We start from the raw sequence: 15074 nt of genomic DNA, 5'->3' as shown, positions 1-15074 counted from the left end.
TACATGTAGAAATGATTAAATATGTATATTTAAATGTTTGTTTTCAGAATCTGTGTTACTATCTGCTCTAGTATTTTGCTTTTTTTCCCCTTTGGATGACATTCCTTTGGTGGGAGATATCACATATTTGAATATCTTGCTAAAATGTGCTGACAATTTATTTTCCACTGTATGACTTGTGTTTTTACTCTATGGTATCTTTTGAAGACATGTAAATGCATCAGTATTTTAGGTACTTCTTGGGGCACCTGGGTGGCTCAGTGGGTTGAGCCTCTGCTTTTGGCTCAGGTCAGGTCTTAGGGTCCTGGGATCAAGCCCCACATTGGGCTCTCCGCTTGGCCGGAAGCCTGTTTTCTCCTGTCTCTCTCTTCCTGCCTCTCTGCCTACTTGTAATCTCTGTCTGTCAAATAAAGAAATAAAATCTTAAAAAAAAAATAAGTACTCTTACCACACATTTATGAAATATTTCCCAACCCTGAAATCATAAAAATATTTCCTTATATTATAAAGTTTTATAGCTTTGCTTTTCATATGTTGGTGAATCTGAAGATTATTTGGGGTTAAATATATAATAAACATAACATCTACTTATTGATATTTTTATTTCCCAATTGTTAAACATTTTGGGGTTTTTTTGATCCTTTATATTTACAGTACAGTTTTTTTAAATTAACATATACTGCATTATTTGTTTCAGAGGTACAGGTCTGTGATTCATCAGTCTTACACAATTCACAGCACTCGCCATAGCACATACACTCCCCAATGTCCATCATTCAGCCACCCCAACCCTCCCACTCCCCTTCCCTCCAGCATTCCTCAATTTTTTTTTTCTAAGATTAAGAGTTTCTTATGGTTTGTCTTCCTTTCTGATTCCATCTTGTTTCATTTTTCCCTCCCTTCCCCTATGATCCTCTGTCTTGTTTCTCAAGTTCTTCATATCAGTGAGATCATATGATAATTGTCTTTCTCTGATTGACTTATTTTGCTTAGCATAATAGCCTCTAATTACATTTACATCATTATAAATGGCAAGATTTTGGGTTTTTGATGGCCTCCTGATATTTTATTGTATATATATGCCACTTTTTCTTTGTTATACATTTTGCATTCCTGAGATAAAACAAATTTTTGCCATAACACAACTAATTTATGTGGCATTATGGTAGGCCACTAATCCAATGGTCCCTTACAAAAGAAGAAATCTGGAGACAGACACACATGAATAGGGAGAATGCCACGTGCAGATGAAAGCAGAGATCCAGGTGATGCATGTACAAGTCAGGGACCACCAAGGATTCCAACAAACTACCAGAAGAGGCATAAATAAATTCTTTGCAGCCCTCAGATGAAACCTTCCCTTCCCCATCTGTGGAAAAATAAATTGTCACTCTAGCTGCTGGTCATTTGAAGAGACTTTTTCTTTTCCTTAGAGAGCTTTAGAGATTTCCTTTTTGTCTTCCTGTGTGAATTTTCACTACAAAATGTTTAGGTTTGGATTTCTTCTTATATGTCTGAGTTGCAGTTTGTTGGGTTTCTTGAATTTGTAGAGTGGAGATTTTCATCAATTCTGGAAAATTCTCAGCCACTATCTCCTCAAATATTTCCTTTGAACCATTAGTCATCTTCTAGACCCTCAGTTAAGGATATGCTGATCCTTTTTACCCCATCTATTTCATCTTAAATATATCCTGCATTTTACATTTTTTCCTCATGCTGAATTCTTGATTATTTATTTAAATTTATTTTTCAATTCAATAATATATTAATTTAGCTGTTTCTTATCTGCCTTTATACCTGTCCATTGACTTTTTACTGTTTTTTTTTTTAACTTTCCTTTTCAAGTGTTCTGTGCTACTTTTTTTGTAGTTCCTATTTCCTATTGGTATTTTAAAATGTATTATTTATTTCTTTAAACATATAAAATGAAGTTATTTCGTAGTCTGTGCCTGACTTGTATAATGAAGTCTTTGCTGGTCTGTTTATGTTGCCTGTGATTTCTACTACTTATAAATTATTATATGTTTGCTTGTGTTTTTAATTATTTTCACCAGCCAGTAATAAGTATGATTATTTTAGAATTTAATTGACAGCTGGGATGAATTCCTTCCTCAGGAGAGGATTTGTGTTACTTTCTTCCAGAAAAGCTTTAAGACAAATACCATGAACAGTCTATAGATTTCAAATCATGTGAAAACTGGTCCACTTCTTACTCATCCTTGGGGTGCTAGATTCTGGAGACAAACTTATTGTAAGAGCATTTCCTGTTTTACTACTTACCTTTTGTGAATACTTGGTTTTGATATTTTGATCCCTTCATTTGGGGAGCTTCTAAAAATAAAAATTCAAAATTTCCAGATCAGTCAATATGTTATGGGAAGAGTAGTTTATTTCCTTATTTATGTGTCTGGATTCCCATTTCTAGCCAGGATTGGCTTGATGATTTTTTTTACAAATGTCTATGACCACTTAGAGGCTTTTAAAGGGTTGTTGTTGTTTTTTTTTTCTTAAGTATACTATTTTAAAGCATTATTGGTGACTAATTTAATTTCTTATTAAAGAAATGAAATGAAATTTCAAGAAATGAAAATTTCTCCATTTATCTTTTTTTTAAAGATTTTATTTATTTATCTGAGAGAGAGAGTGTGAGCGCTCACAAGCTGGTGGAAGCGGGGGAGAGGGAGGAGTGGAGGTGAGGAAGGAGCAGGCTCCCCATTGAGTAGGGAGCCTGATGTGGGATTTGATCCCAGGGTCCCAGCATCAGGACCTGAGCTTAAGGCAGATGTTTAACCATTAACCAGTTGAGCCACTCGCCTGGCACTGTCCCCATTTATCTTGTTAATAACACAGTTTAAGTTTTTAAGGGAGGAGTTAGGCACATTTTTTATAATTGGGATAATATTCTTAGTGTAAGTATTACGGCTTAATGTGCTTAACAAGTAGACTTCACCATATGATGACCAATTTTATAGTGGAAAAAATCCTTTGTCTTATATATTTAATAGTTATATTTTTTAATAGTATTTCTCATTCTGTATTGTAATTATTTGCTTGCATGACACACGAGGCAGTATCGCCCTAAAGGCACACCTATGACTTTTCTTATACATAGAGTATCATAGCAGTCTGTGCACAAAACTGGAGCTAGCTACTCAGTGACAACAACTCTCCAGGCCTCAGTTTTCCTATTTGTAAAATGAAGATACAATTTCTCGTAGTCATAGTTTGGGGATTAATTGAGCTAATGCATTGAGGCAATGAAAAGTTACCTGTCACATAATAAATATTAATCATTATTATTTTAAATATTTGTCCCAGCAAAAAGCACTGTAAGTTTTGGCAAAACATTCAGTAAGTACTTGATTAATGATGGATCAGCCACAGCTATTCTGAGACTGCCAAGCAATTGCATGGTGAAACCCTTCATGCACTTTCTGGGTAACAGAAATTTATCACTGTGAATTAAAACAGTCCCCCCAAAATAGTATTGAAAGAGATGAATTTCATTTCTAGAGGTGCCCAACTACTGAGCAAGGTAGAATTTAAAGTTAAAGAACATATTAAAAAACACTGACGCTAATATAAGTTTTCTTAAATTACTTATGCATGTAATTGATGACATGCTTTTTGGATTGTATTAAAAGAGCTCATTAAAATGTGTCTCAGCCCTCTTGTGCACATTACAACAAAATTCTCACAATGCCAGGAAATCTGCTATATTTAAGATTGTACAGAAAGTTTTAATTTCATGTAGTTAAAGTCTACATCTGATAAGTATAATTAATTTCAGGCAATATCATCCAAAAATATCCAAAAAATATCATCCAAAAAAAAAGGGGTCATCTGGTAATTTCCTTAACCTCATACAGATATATCTCAGCGAAAACAAAGAGAAGGCCTTTTTTTCAGCACAATTCACTCTTAGTCATTTGTCCCATACTAAGCACAAGGTGTTCTTTTATCTGTCCTTTTTTTTTTTTTTGCAAAATATAAAATTTTAAAAGTATATAAAGGAAAATAACAATCACTCCTGAATAAGCATCCAGAAGGAAATTTCACCAATGCTTACATTTTGACAGAAAGAGGTAAAGATGCTTAGAGCCTTTGACATTTTCTTTCTGTTTTATAAAAGTATTCCAAATTGATCACACATTTTAACTTTGTTCAAATATAATTCTGGTTGCAATTGTTATCTCACTTAACACTATATTCCCAAAAAGGGAATATGTGAACTTTATTTCTAAATCATAGATGAAACTTTTTTGTTCCAATAGAATCTTACTTAAACATATATTAAGAAACCCTAAAAGATGGGATTGGGAGGGAGACAAACCATAAGTGACTCTTAATCTCACAAAACAAACTGAGGGTTGCTGGGGGGAGGGGGGTTGGGAGAAGTGGGGTGGGATTATGGACATTGGGGAGGGTATGTGCTTTGGTGAGTGCTGTGAAGTGTATAAACCGAGCAATTCACAGACCTGTACCCCTGGGGATAAAAGTATATTATACGCTTATAAAAAATAAAAAATTTAAAAATTAAAAAAAAAAGAAACCCTAAATGTAGTTCACTATTATTTATTTGAAATAGACATTCATTTTTATGGTAGGGTATTACTTTCTTGTTTTCTAAATTTTTCTAAGGATTTTGTCATGATTGCTTTTTTTTCTTTTCTTTTTATTTAAATTCAATTAGCCAACAGGTCATATATTATTATATAGCTTTCCTTATTTGATCTGTTGTGATACATTTTGTTAATACATTGCTTACCTTAAATCTCCATTTGGTTGATTTGGGGGCAAATTCTCATATCATTTCATATCATATCAAATCTCATTTCATCTCATATCATATCAAATTCTCATATCATTTTTTTAGTCATGGTAGTTTATTATCTTAATGTTCCGTTAAATTTAAATTATTTTTATATGGAATAGTAGTGTGTATCCTTTATTTCGGATACTGTTTTACATGCTTTTGTATTAAGATATTGCCAACATTAGAAAATACATGTGAATATTTAAATTTCTTGTCTGTCTTTTAGATCTTATCTAGGATTTTTAGTAGTTTCTCATGAAAGTGATGTTCATATGAGCTATCAGGTCTTCTATACATGAGTGAAAACAGAATAATGTTTTTGCAGTAACAGTTGAGAAAATCTGAAAACTATTTAGTAACCACTGAGGAAATTATAACTAATAATAGTTCCTTAGTCTTCTTTTATATCAGTATTTTGAGCAAAATAGACATTAAGAAGTGTGAAAGGTCTAAGATTTTACTGTGTTTGTAAGCTAACAAGTTAGTCTGCTAGAATTTCATGGATGCTAGGAGAAGACAAAAGACTCCAGGGTCAGAGACAGGACTTTACTACTCATGGCACAGCAGGCAGAGAGAGCTTCATCTTTGCATGTGCTCCTTTTGTCTAAAGTTCCACAGAAATAATGTGGAGCAGTGCCAAGGTAGAAACACCCAGGTAGGTGTATACATGCAGAGTCTTATGTCACAGATAAGGGACTCTATCACTGACCTTAGAAAAGTCCAATCTGTTAAAGTGTTGCAAGCATTATCTTTATTATTCCAGAAAGCAAACCTGTTCTCTGCCCCAGTGGAAGACGGTATCTCTACCTTCCATAGCCTTTCACATTTTAAAAACAACTTTCCAAAACTGCCAGTCTGTCACTCAGGAACAGCTCAGAAGCAGCTCAGCAATGAACAGAAACACCCATAGAGAATTACCTTCCAACAGTTGTTTCAACATTTTTTTTCTAATTATGTCTTAAATTTTTCTCCAGTATATAATCTAAACTTTACTTGTACCCTTTATCTCTCATTTCTATATTTGCATATTTGGCATTACCCCTTTCTACTTTCATAGTTAAATTCAGTCTAATTTTGTTTGTTTGCACAAAGAACATAATCCTGGATGAAAATGCTCATCCTGTTACTAAGTGTCGTCTTTGAATATATCCTCTCTGAGCATATTTCTTTTTGCTTTAGCAAACATATTTTTACAACTAAAAATTACTTTGTTCTTTCTTACAGTATTTTAAACAGCTGATTTAGTTCCTCTACTTTATTAACCAACAAAAATCTTAAACCAATTTTGTGACCTACCTACAGGAAGATTTGTGTAATTCTTTTAAAGATTTACACAGGAGTTCACATTAGTTTTTTTTTTTTAAATATAATTTTTTATTTTTTATAAACATATATTTTTATCCCCAGGGGTACAGGTCTGTGAATCACCAGGTCTACACACTTCACAGCACTCACCAAAGCACATACCCTCCCCAATGTCCATAATACCACCCCCTTCTCCCAAACCCCCTCCCCCCAGCAACCCTCAGTTTGTTTTGTGAGATTAAGAGTCACTTATGGTTTGTCTCCCTCCCAATCCCATCTTCTTTCATTTATTCTTCTCGTACCCACTTAAGCCCCCATGTTGCAACACCACTTCCTCATATCAGGGAGATCATATGATAGTTGTCTTTCTCCGCCTGACTTATTTCGCTAAGCATGATACACTCTAGTTCCATCCATGTTGTCGCAAATGGCAAGATTTCATTTCTTTTGATGGCTGCATAGTATTCCATTGTGTATATATACCACATCTTCTTGATCCATTCATCTGTTGATGGACATCTAGGTTCTTTCCATAGTTTGGCTATTGTGGACATTGCTGCTATAAACATTCGAGTACACGTGCCCCTTTGGATCACTACGTTTGTATCTTTAGGGTAAATACCCAATAGTGCAGTTGCTGGGTCATAGGGCAGTTCTATTTTCAACATTTTGAGGAACCTCCATGCTGTTTTCCAGAGAGGTTGCACCAGCTTGCATTCCCACCAACAGTGTAGGAGGGTTCCCCTTTCTCCGCATCCTCGCCAGCATCTGTCATTTCCTGACTTGTTGATTTTAGCCATTCTGACTGGTGTGAGGTGATATCGCATTGTGGTTTTGATTTGTATTTCCCTGATGCCGAGTGATATGGAGCACTTTTTCATGTGTCTGTTGGCCATCTGGATGTCTTCTTTGCAGAAATGTCTGTTCATGTCCTCTGCCCATTTCTTGATTGGATTATTTGTTCTTTGGGTGTTGAGTTTGCTAAGTTCTTTATAGATTCTGGACACTAGTCCTTTATCTGATATGTCGTTTGCAAATATCTTCTCCCATTCTGTCAGTTGTCTTTTGATTTTGTTAACTGTTTCCTTTGCTGTGCAAAAGCTTTTGATCTTGATGAAATCCCAATAGTTCATTTTTGCCCTTGCTTCCCTTGCCTTTTGCGTTGTTCCTAGGAAGATGTTGCTGCGGCTGAGGTCGAAGAGGTTGCTGCCTGTGTTCTCCTCAAGGATTTTGATGGATTCCTTTCGCACATTGAAGTCCTTCATCCATTTTGAGTCTATTTTCGTGTGTGGTGTAAGGAAATGGTCCAATTTCATTTTTCTGCATGTGGCTGTCCAATTTTCCCAGCACCATTTATTGAAGAGGCTGTCTTTTTTCCATTGGACATTCTTTCCTGCTTTGTCGAAGATTAGTTGACCATAGAGTTGAGAGTCTATTTCTGGGCTCTCTATTCTGTTCCATTGATCTATGGGTCTGTTTTTGTGCCAGTACCATGCTGTCTTGATGATGACAGCTTTGTAATAGAGCTTGAAGTCCGGGATTGTGATGCCACCAACGTTGGCTTTCTTTTTCAATATCCCTTTAGTTTTAATCTCTAGTTTCTTTTTCCTTTCTCCCTAGTATGGTTGAACAGAAATAAATTAATAAGCATTGATACCTTATTTTCGTGCACAGTAACCAGATAGCACGGTACATAAAAAATCCTCCAAGCACTGAGCTAGGCAGTATGGATAGAATGATGAACCAAAAAGGGTCTTTAACCTTGCAAAGCTTGCAAAGGGATACATATTCATTATAGCATTGTTTACAACTGCAATTTTGAAATATTTTCTGAGATGATTTTTATTATTTATTTTTTTCTATCTTTTTTCTCACTGGACTAATAAGGTCCATAAGAACATTGACTATTTGGGGGCACCTGGGTGGCTCAGTAGGTTAAAGCCTCTGCCTTCAGCTCAGGTCATGATCCCAGAGTCCTGGGATTGAGCCCCACATTGGGCTGTCTGTTCAGCAGGGAGCCTGCTTCCCCACCCCACACCCCACCTGCCTCTCTGCCTACTTGTGATTGTCAAATAAATAAATAAAATCATAAAAAAAAGAACATTGACTATTTTGTTTATTAGTAATACTCCTACCCACACATTGCCAAAATGTCATTTTCCTTCCCTGTAACTTATAATAAAAATAGAATTTCTCACTATTATGAAACGTTTAATTATTAGTTCCCCAACCAAGGTGGTTTTGTGTCCTCAGTTTCTCACAGTATACTTTATCTGGCAAGCTCTTCCATTTTTCCCAAAAAAAAGGTCAGGATTTTTCTGAGGCTAAGTCTTTCCTTTCTCTAATTTATTGTGACTTCTTAACTCACTTGTAATTTTTTTGCATGGTAGCCAGAATTATGTTTTTTCTGAAATACTATAATAACATTTGCTTATTTTAAAAACCTTGGCTCTCCTTTTCCCTCTAATGTATTTTATTCTAAGCATGGAGTTCAAGACTGTCCATATTAAATCCTTACAATTTTCTGGAATCATGACACATCTTCCACAACTATTGTATGTGTATCCTATACTCTAGCCACTGAAGGTCACTTTTACTTTTTAAGCTTTATATATATGCTTTACACTTCTGTATCCTTGGCCAGCATTCTATGTTGATTCTAGTCAGAGAATTAATGGTTAGAAAAGATAACAGAGAAAAGAAATATACCAAAATAATATAATTAAGAATTCTGGAAAACAGATAAACTGAATGGCATAAGATAGGATTAATTAAATACACATAGATAAATTTGCAATTAGACTGGGAATAAAATAAACACTTAAATTCACAGAAACAGGATGATCCAAAAAAAATATTCAATTTCCTGAACTGCTCAGGGACAAAACAACTAAAGTAGTACAAAGAAAGAAAGCTTGAAACAATCTAAGCAACACTTATAGAGTTTAAAAAGAAGTTTTTCCCAAGAGCTATTATGAAGACAACAATTTGATATTGGGTGCAAAGCCATGAGTCTGGAAGCAAGAGTTCCTAGGTCATTATAGGAATTCACTATTAAGTTCACAGGATTGCTGCTGTATAAGTTACAAGTTGAAGAACATACAGTAGCCTTTTGCCTTAAAAAAAGGAAGAAGTTGGTGCCTTGCTATGGCTGCCTTCATATAGGTATTGGTTCCAAGCAATTTAACATACAAATCCTAATGCAAATCAAAAGGATATAGTTATTTTGTATACTAGTTAGGAATACTTTCAGCTATGGTGTATTTCTTGAATAAGTACAACATTAAAGAATTAAGATAAATAAGTCAAGCAGAGAGAGTCAATTATCATATGGTTTCACGTATTTGTGGAGCATAACAAATAACATGGACGACATGGGGAGACGGAGAGGAGAAGGGAGTTGAGGGAAATTGGAAGGGGAGGTGAACCATGAGAGACTATGGACTCTGAAAAACAACCTGAGGGTCTTGAAGGGGCAGGGGGTGGAAGGTTGGAGGAATAAGGTGGTGGGTATTAGGGAAGGCACGTATTGCATGGAGCACTGAATTAAAAAAAAAAGAATTAAGATAGGGTGAATCAAACCTATTTATTACTTCTGGGATTTAAGAAATGCAGGATTATATTATTTTAAATCAATTTATCTTGAAAAATGTCCATGTTAAGTCTCTCCACTAGTAGTAAAAATTAAAGCTATCTTTTTAAAAATGTTAAGTCATAAAGACAAGAATGCAAAACACATTTGAGTCCTGAACCAATAGGCTCCCTAAGGACTGGCTAAAGTCTTCATTTTAATCATGATCTTCATGGGACACCTAGAAAATAAAATGATAATTGACTGAGAGATTTGACTCAAATTCAGAGTGCATTTCAAGAAGAAGCCAAAACAAAGATTCAAATAGGATCATATTTAATTAAGTGGTGTGTACCTAGACTCTGGAGCCTTAACCTAAGATCTGTCAGTTAATAAGTGATCAGTAATACTTGCATATGTGTTGGCTGAATGTAAGACCCAGACCCACACTCTTAAGATTTATGAACTATTTATTTGGAGTTTGTACGTTAAATGTGTAATCTTCATGGAATAAATGAGTTCATGGCTAATGATAAGCAGTGTTAATATTTATGTGCATTTTTTCATTTCAATAGAAGGAGGGTTTACAATTTTCAAGGAATAAAAGGGAGTTTTGCAGAAATGATATTCACAGAGGTTTCCAGAATTACTGTACTTCTTAACATGATATCCACCTCACTGTCTGATGTTAGAATATATAGAACCACATAAAAACTAGCAAACCAGAAGCAAAATTAATACCGATAGTTCTGGCAGTCTTTGCCTCACTCAATTCAATAACGTATATATTTTAAAAAGCTATCTATTTGTTTTTAAATATGACCTAATTTTGATTTTTTAAAAATGGAGCACTGTTATATCTTCAAAATAAATTCTTCACAGAAACACTGAGTTAGGGATTTTCAATAAATTGGAATATTAAATTGCTTTGATGACAGAGCATACATCTATAAAAGAATTTATATTTTACTGGAGTCTTATTCTTTGTATCCCCTCCAGTAGTTCTGTTTAAACAGATGTACCACAGATGTGGAAACATCTGGCAGGTCAACACAATTCTGCCATGAACATATTCAGGTTAGGATTGTACGTTTTTTGACATCTAATTGTTAAGCAAGGACCCTTCTCTGGAAAAAGTTTAGTACATTGCATCAAATGATATATTTCCACTTGCTTCTCCTTTCTTTCTAACAAGTATTTTCACATGTGCTCATTAAAAATATTTTGGTGCCTATGGTTACTCTTTATTTGTTTTAGAAATGTCTATATAATTTTCATTCGCCTTTATACAATCACCTACTCAAGTGTGAGGGACAGTTGAATTAAGATCAATAGATTGATTTTAGTCACTTTCATTTTTTTCTTCTCCTGAGTTTTGTTGGGTTCATTCAAATTACAAGAAAATTGCTCCAATTGTACACATTAAATATACTAATCCATCAAGTTCTTGAATCTTCTTTCTTCACTTAGATTGCATATGTCAAAGAGATGAATGAAACTTCTTTCAACATTCTATATCACTATAGAAGACCTTCATTTGGCTTCTCTTATATTAGCATAAACATATAGCACTGGGTATACATTTAATGTATGCCATGGGTGAATATGTATGTGTGTGTGTAGGTGTTTGTAGTTTTGGAGAGCTAGCTAGAGGAGGGGAGAGAAAATTGAAAAATTTGAAGATTATAGATTTTGAAATTTTATTTTTATGGTACACACTTATAAATCAAACAATAAAAATCTTCAATCTTTGCTTTAAACTATCTCTCTGTTTTTATAAGCCAGGAAACATTCATGAGACTCAAGAAATATTTTCCAAAGCTCAGTGTTTGAATATTATAATATTTACCCAAATCAGAGAAAATTAATAAGATTTACAGCACTTTGCAGAGACTGTTAGTAAATCCTGAGGGGAAAAGCAGATAGTACCATTTCATTCAGTGCTGGGAATTTGGGTGATACGTGGTGACAGTAAGAGACTTTTCACTCCTGAAGAGGCTGAGGCTGTGTGACCCATGGGATCAGCATGCACCATGGGATGCTATAAAACCCATCTAATATTTATCAAGATGTGCAATGTAATGAAAACTGCCTGAAATCATACACCACACAAACAACTTCAACCTGGGAATAGGAAGCAAAACAAGGAAACATAATCATAAGCTAGGTTTTTAGGCAGTGCTTCTCAGCCTCATGTCTGTATGTTTATCAGCTGTTTATTTTTCTGGCTACTTTAGAATTTCCTGTTGAGATAGATTTATATTCAAATGCATCATGAAATACAAAAAAACCCGAAAGGTTTTTGTCTGCTTGCTTGATCTCTCTCCTTCAAAACATTTTTTTTTTCCTGAACAGTCCACTTTTGTGTTTAAAATCATCCACCCATGCACATTTTAATCAGGTTATAGTAATCCTAACTGTTAACTCTGGCTCAGAAACTCATGACCATCCCATACTTACGTGGAGGTTCCAAAACATAAACTATGAGTCCATAGTGTATCACACCACAGGACAAAAGCACCATGAAGGAAGTTTCGAAGCTCTGAATATTCTAGTCTCCTCAAATTTTCCATTATAGATAGTCATTGAAATCAGATTTTTTTTTTCACAAAACCAGAACAGATGATTGTTATAGTGTTGCACAAAAGAGTTCCAGAAATTCTCACAAAACAGTCTGTATGGCAATCAGCCCACAATGGGCTTCTAATTCCTTCACCATAAAGGCCAAGTCTACTTCCAAGTTTCCAACCAGGATGTTTGCAATGTGCCTCCTCCTTTGACAGCTGTTAAATGCCATAATGGTTACAATAGCATATGCTGGGAGTACCCCAGATGTCTTCGCACAGTGGTAGGTCCATTTCTAATAACAGACAATGAGAGAGAAAGGCTGACATAATATTTATAGGAACTTCTTAATCTCTAGTGCATTGTAAATGTTTACGGTTCAAGGTGGGGAATCTGGCTGCTTACCAAATGTATTTTTTCTCCTCTGAGTTTAAGCATCAGGTTATATTTAAATATTTCTATTCGCTCTCACTATCTGTTTTTATGTCTCTGTCTCAGGTCTAAATCAATCTCTCGCTGTCTCCTCAATCTCTCTTTTTCCACAAATACTTACTGAACATGTTTCCTCAAAGTGTATTTAAGTTATCCCTGCCTATCTCTGGCAAATAAAAGAGTTTCCATCCTTTGGGCCTGTCTGTACACCAAAAATGCTCTGGACTGATTCAATTCAACATTGGCATGTTTTTAAAACTATTAAACCATATGGAAATATGTCTTACTGAATTTACTTCCTAAAGAGTAGTTTTCCATTGGACCTATTTGATTTTGACTGTAACCTCTGTGTGCAGAAATGTTCCTTTGGTCTTTAAATCCTCATAATTTATAAGATGAATAAAGAGAGGACTATTTTATTCCAATTGTTGAACTCAGAAAGAACTAAGGAAGATTAAAAAAAATTAGTAAAAGTTGATGAAGAAAACACAAATGGTGATTCTGGGCTAGTCACAAAATCATTTTTGTGAGGGCTGGAGTATAGTTCTCTCTTGTAAAAAGAGAGAATTACATTATCTTATTATGGTTTCTTATAGTTCTAATACTTACTAATTCGTAGTCCAAGTTTTTTCTGAACTCACTTTCTCAGGTCCCATGGGCATGGCCATCTTTTTTTTAATATTCTTTTTTTTTTTAAAGATTTTATTTATTTATTTGACAGAGAGAAAGAGCACAAGTAGCAGAGAGGCAGGCAGAGAGGAAGGAAGCAGGCTCCCTGCTGAGCAGAGCCCAACATGGGGCTCTATCCCAGAACCCTGGGATTATGACCAGAGCCGAAGGTAGACGTTTAACTGACTGAGCCACCCAGGTGCCCCGGGCATGGCCATCTTTATACCCAATATTAACTTTCACAGTTTCTTTAAAAGTCATCTTGTTCTCACAAACTCCCTTCCCTTCACCACCAGAAAATGAAAGAGGATTTGAAAAACCTTGGTAGTAAGAGCAGAATAACTTTTTGGTCCATCAGTTATTTTGTAGATGAAAGACACTACACAAGGAGTACACACTTTGGTGACTTCCTTTTGGAATACAAACTACTAAGAACAGAAAAAGCTATGTGAAAGCAAGCAAACTGCTTTGATTTTGGCAACAAATTCCAGTTAAAACAGCCACAGAAAACAAAAGCCTCAAATAGACCAAAATTAGGATCTATAACAATAGATCCTTATTATTTATTTATTTATTTATTTATTTATTTGACAGGGAGAGATCACAAGTAGGCAGAGAGGCAGGCAGAGAGAGAGGGGGAAGCAGGCTCCCCGCTGAGCAGAGAGCCCGATGTGGGGCTCGATCCCAGGACCCCGAGATCATGACCTGAGCCGAATGCAGCGGCTTAACCCACTGAGCCACCCAGGCACCCCCTTATTTATTTTTATTAATAAAAATTAGTGAAATGTTAGCATCATTTAGTTCATGATTCCATACAATTTAGTTTTAAATGTGCAGGCATAGAGGAAGCACACATCCTCCCCTTGGTGTGCTCATTTGTATACTACAAGGTTTTTTAACTCAGAACTGCTCTATAATAATGACCCTCACCCCATTTAATCACTAAGAATGCTTTGCTTATTTGTATTGTAGGCAAATCATCAACAAGGTGCTTTACTTTCCAAAAGTTCTTTTTCTACCACTTATTTTGAATAATAAAGAGAGAATTAAATGGTCTTATGAATAATATCACTGCCCATAGGTAATAAATCTAAACAGTCATATTATGACATTTAAGATAAATTGACAGTTAAAAGAAAAACTAACATTTTGGGGGTGGGAGCAATTAAGGTACAATCTCCTCACAACTTTACCTTATAATAGAGTGTTATTGACTATAATTGCTACACTGTGTAAAAACTCTCCAGGACTTACTTATCCACTAGTTCTGTTTGTACTGTTAAACAGTATATCCCCAGTAACATTTTTAAAGAGATTTAAGACAGGAGTTGTACTAGTTTACCAGACAGTGGACAAGTGTTTATCAGAATCATCAAGAATACTGATTAAGGAAAAAAAGGCGGGTGGGGGGGGGGCAAGGTAACTGAGCTGGCCCTAGACTTCCTATTCAGAATGTAACAAGGAACTGAATTTTTTTTAATGTCTATATTTGAAAAGGTTGTGGTGTTTTTAATTAACATATAATGTAGTATTTGTTTCAGAAGTACAGGTCTGTGATTCATACATCTTCATCAGCGCTCACCATAGCACATCCCCTCCCCAGGGTCCATCATCCAGCCACCCCCTCCCTCCCACCTCCCTCCGCTCCAGCAACTCTCAGTTTGTTTCCTGAGATTAAAAGTCTCTGGTTTTGTCTTGTTTCATTTTCCCCTGCCT

This window comes from Mustela putorius, unplaced genomic scaffold, assembly GCF_011764305.1.
Source record: "Mustela putorius furo isolate JIRA1106 unplaced genomic scaffold, ASM1176430v1.1 tig00003846_pilon_pilon_pilon, whole genome shotgun sequence".
Lineage (NCBI taxonomy): Eukaryota > Metazoa > Chordata > Mammalia > Carnivora > Mustelidae > Mustela > Mustela putorius.
Note: the sequence above shows the minus strand (reverse complement) of the source record.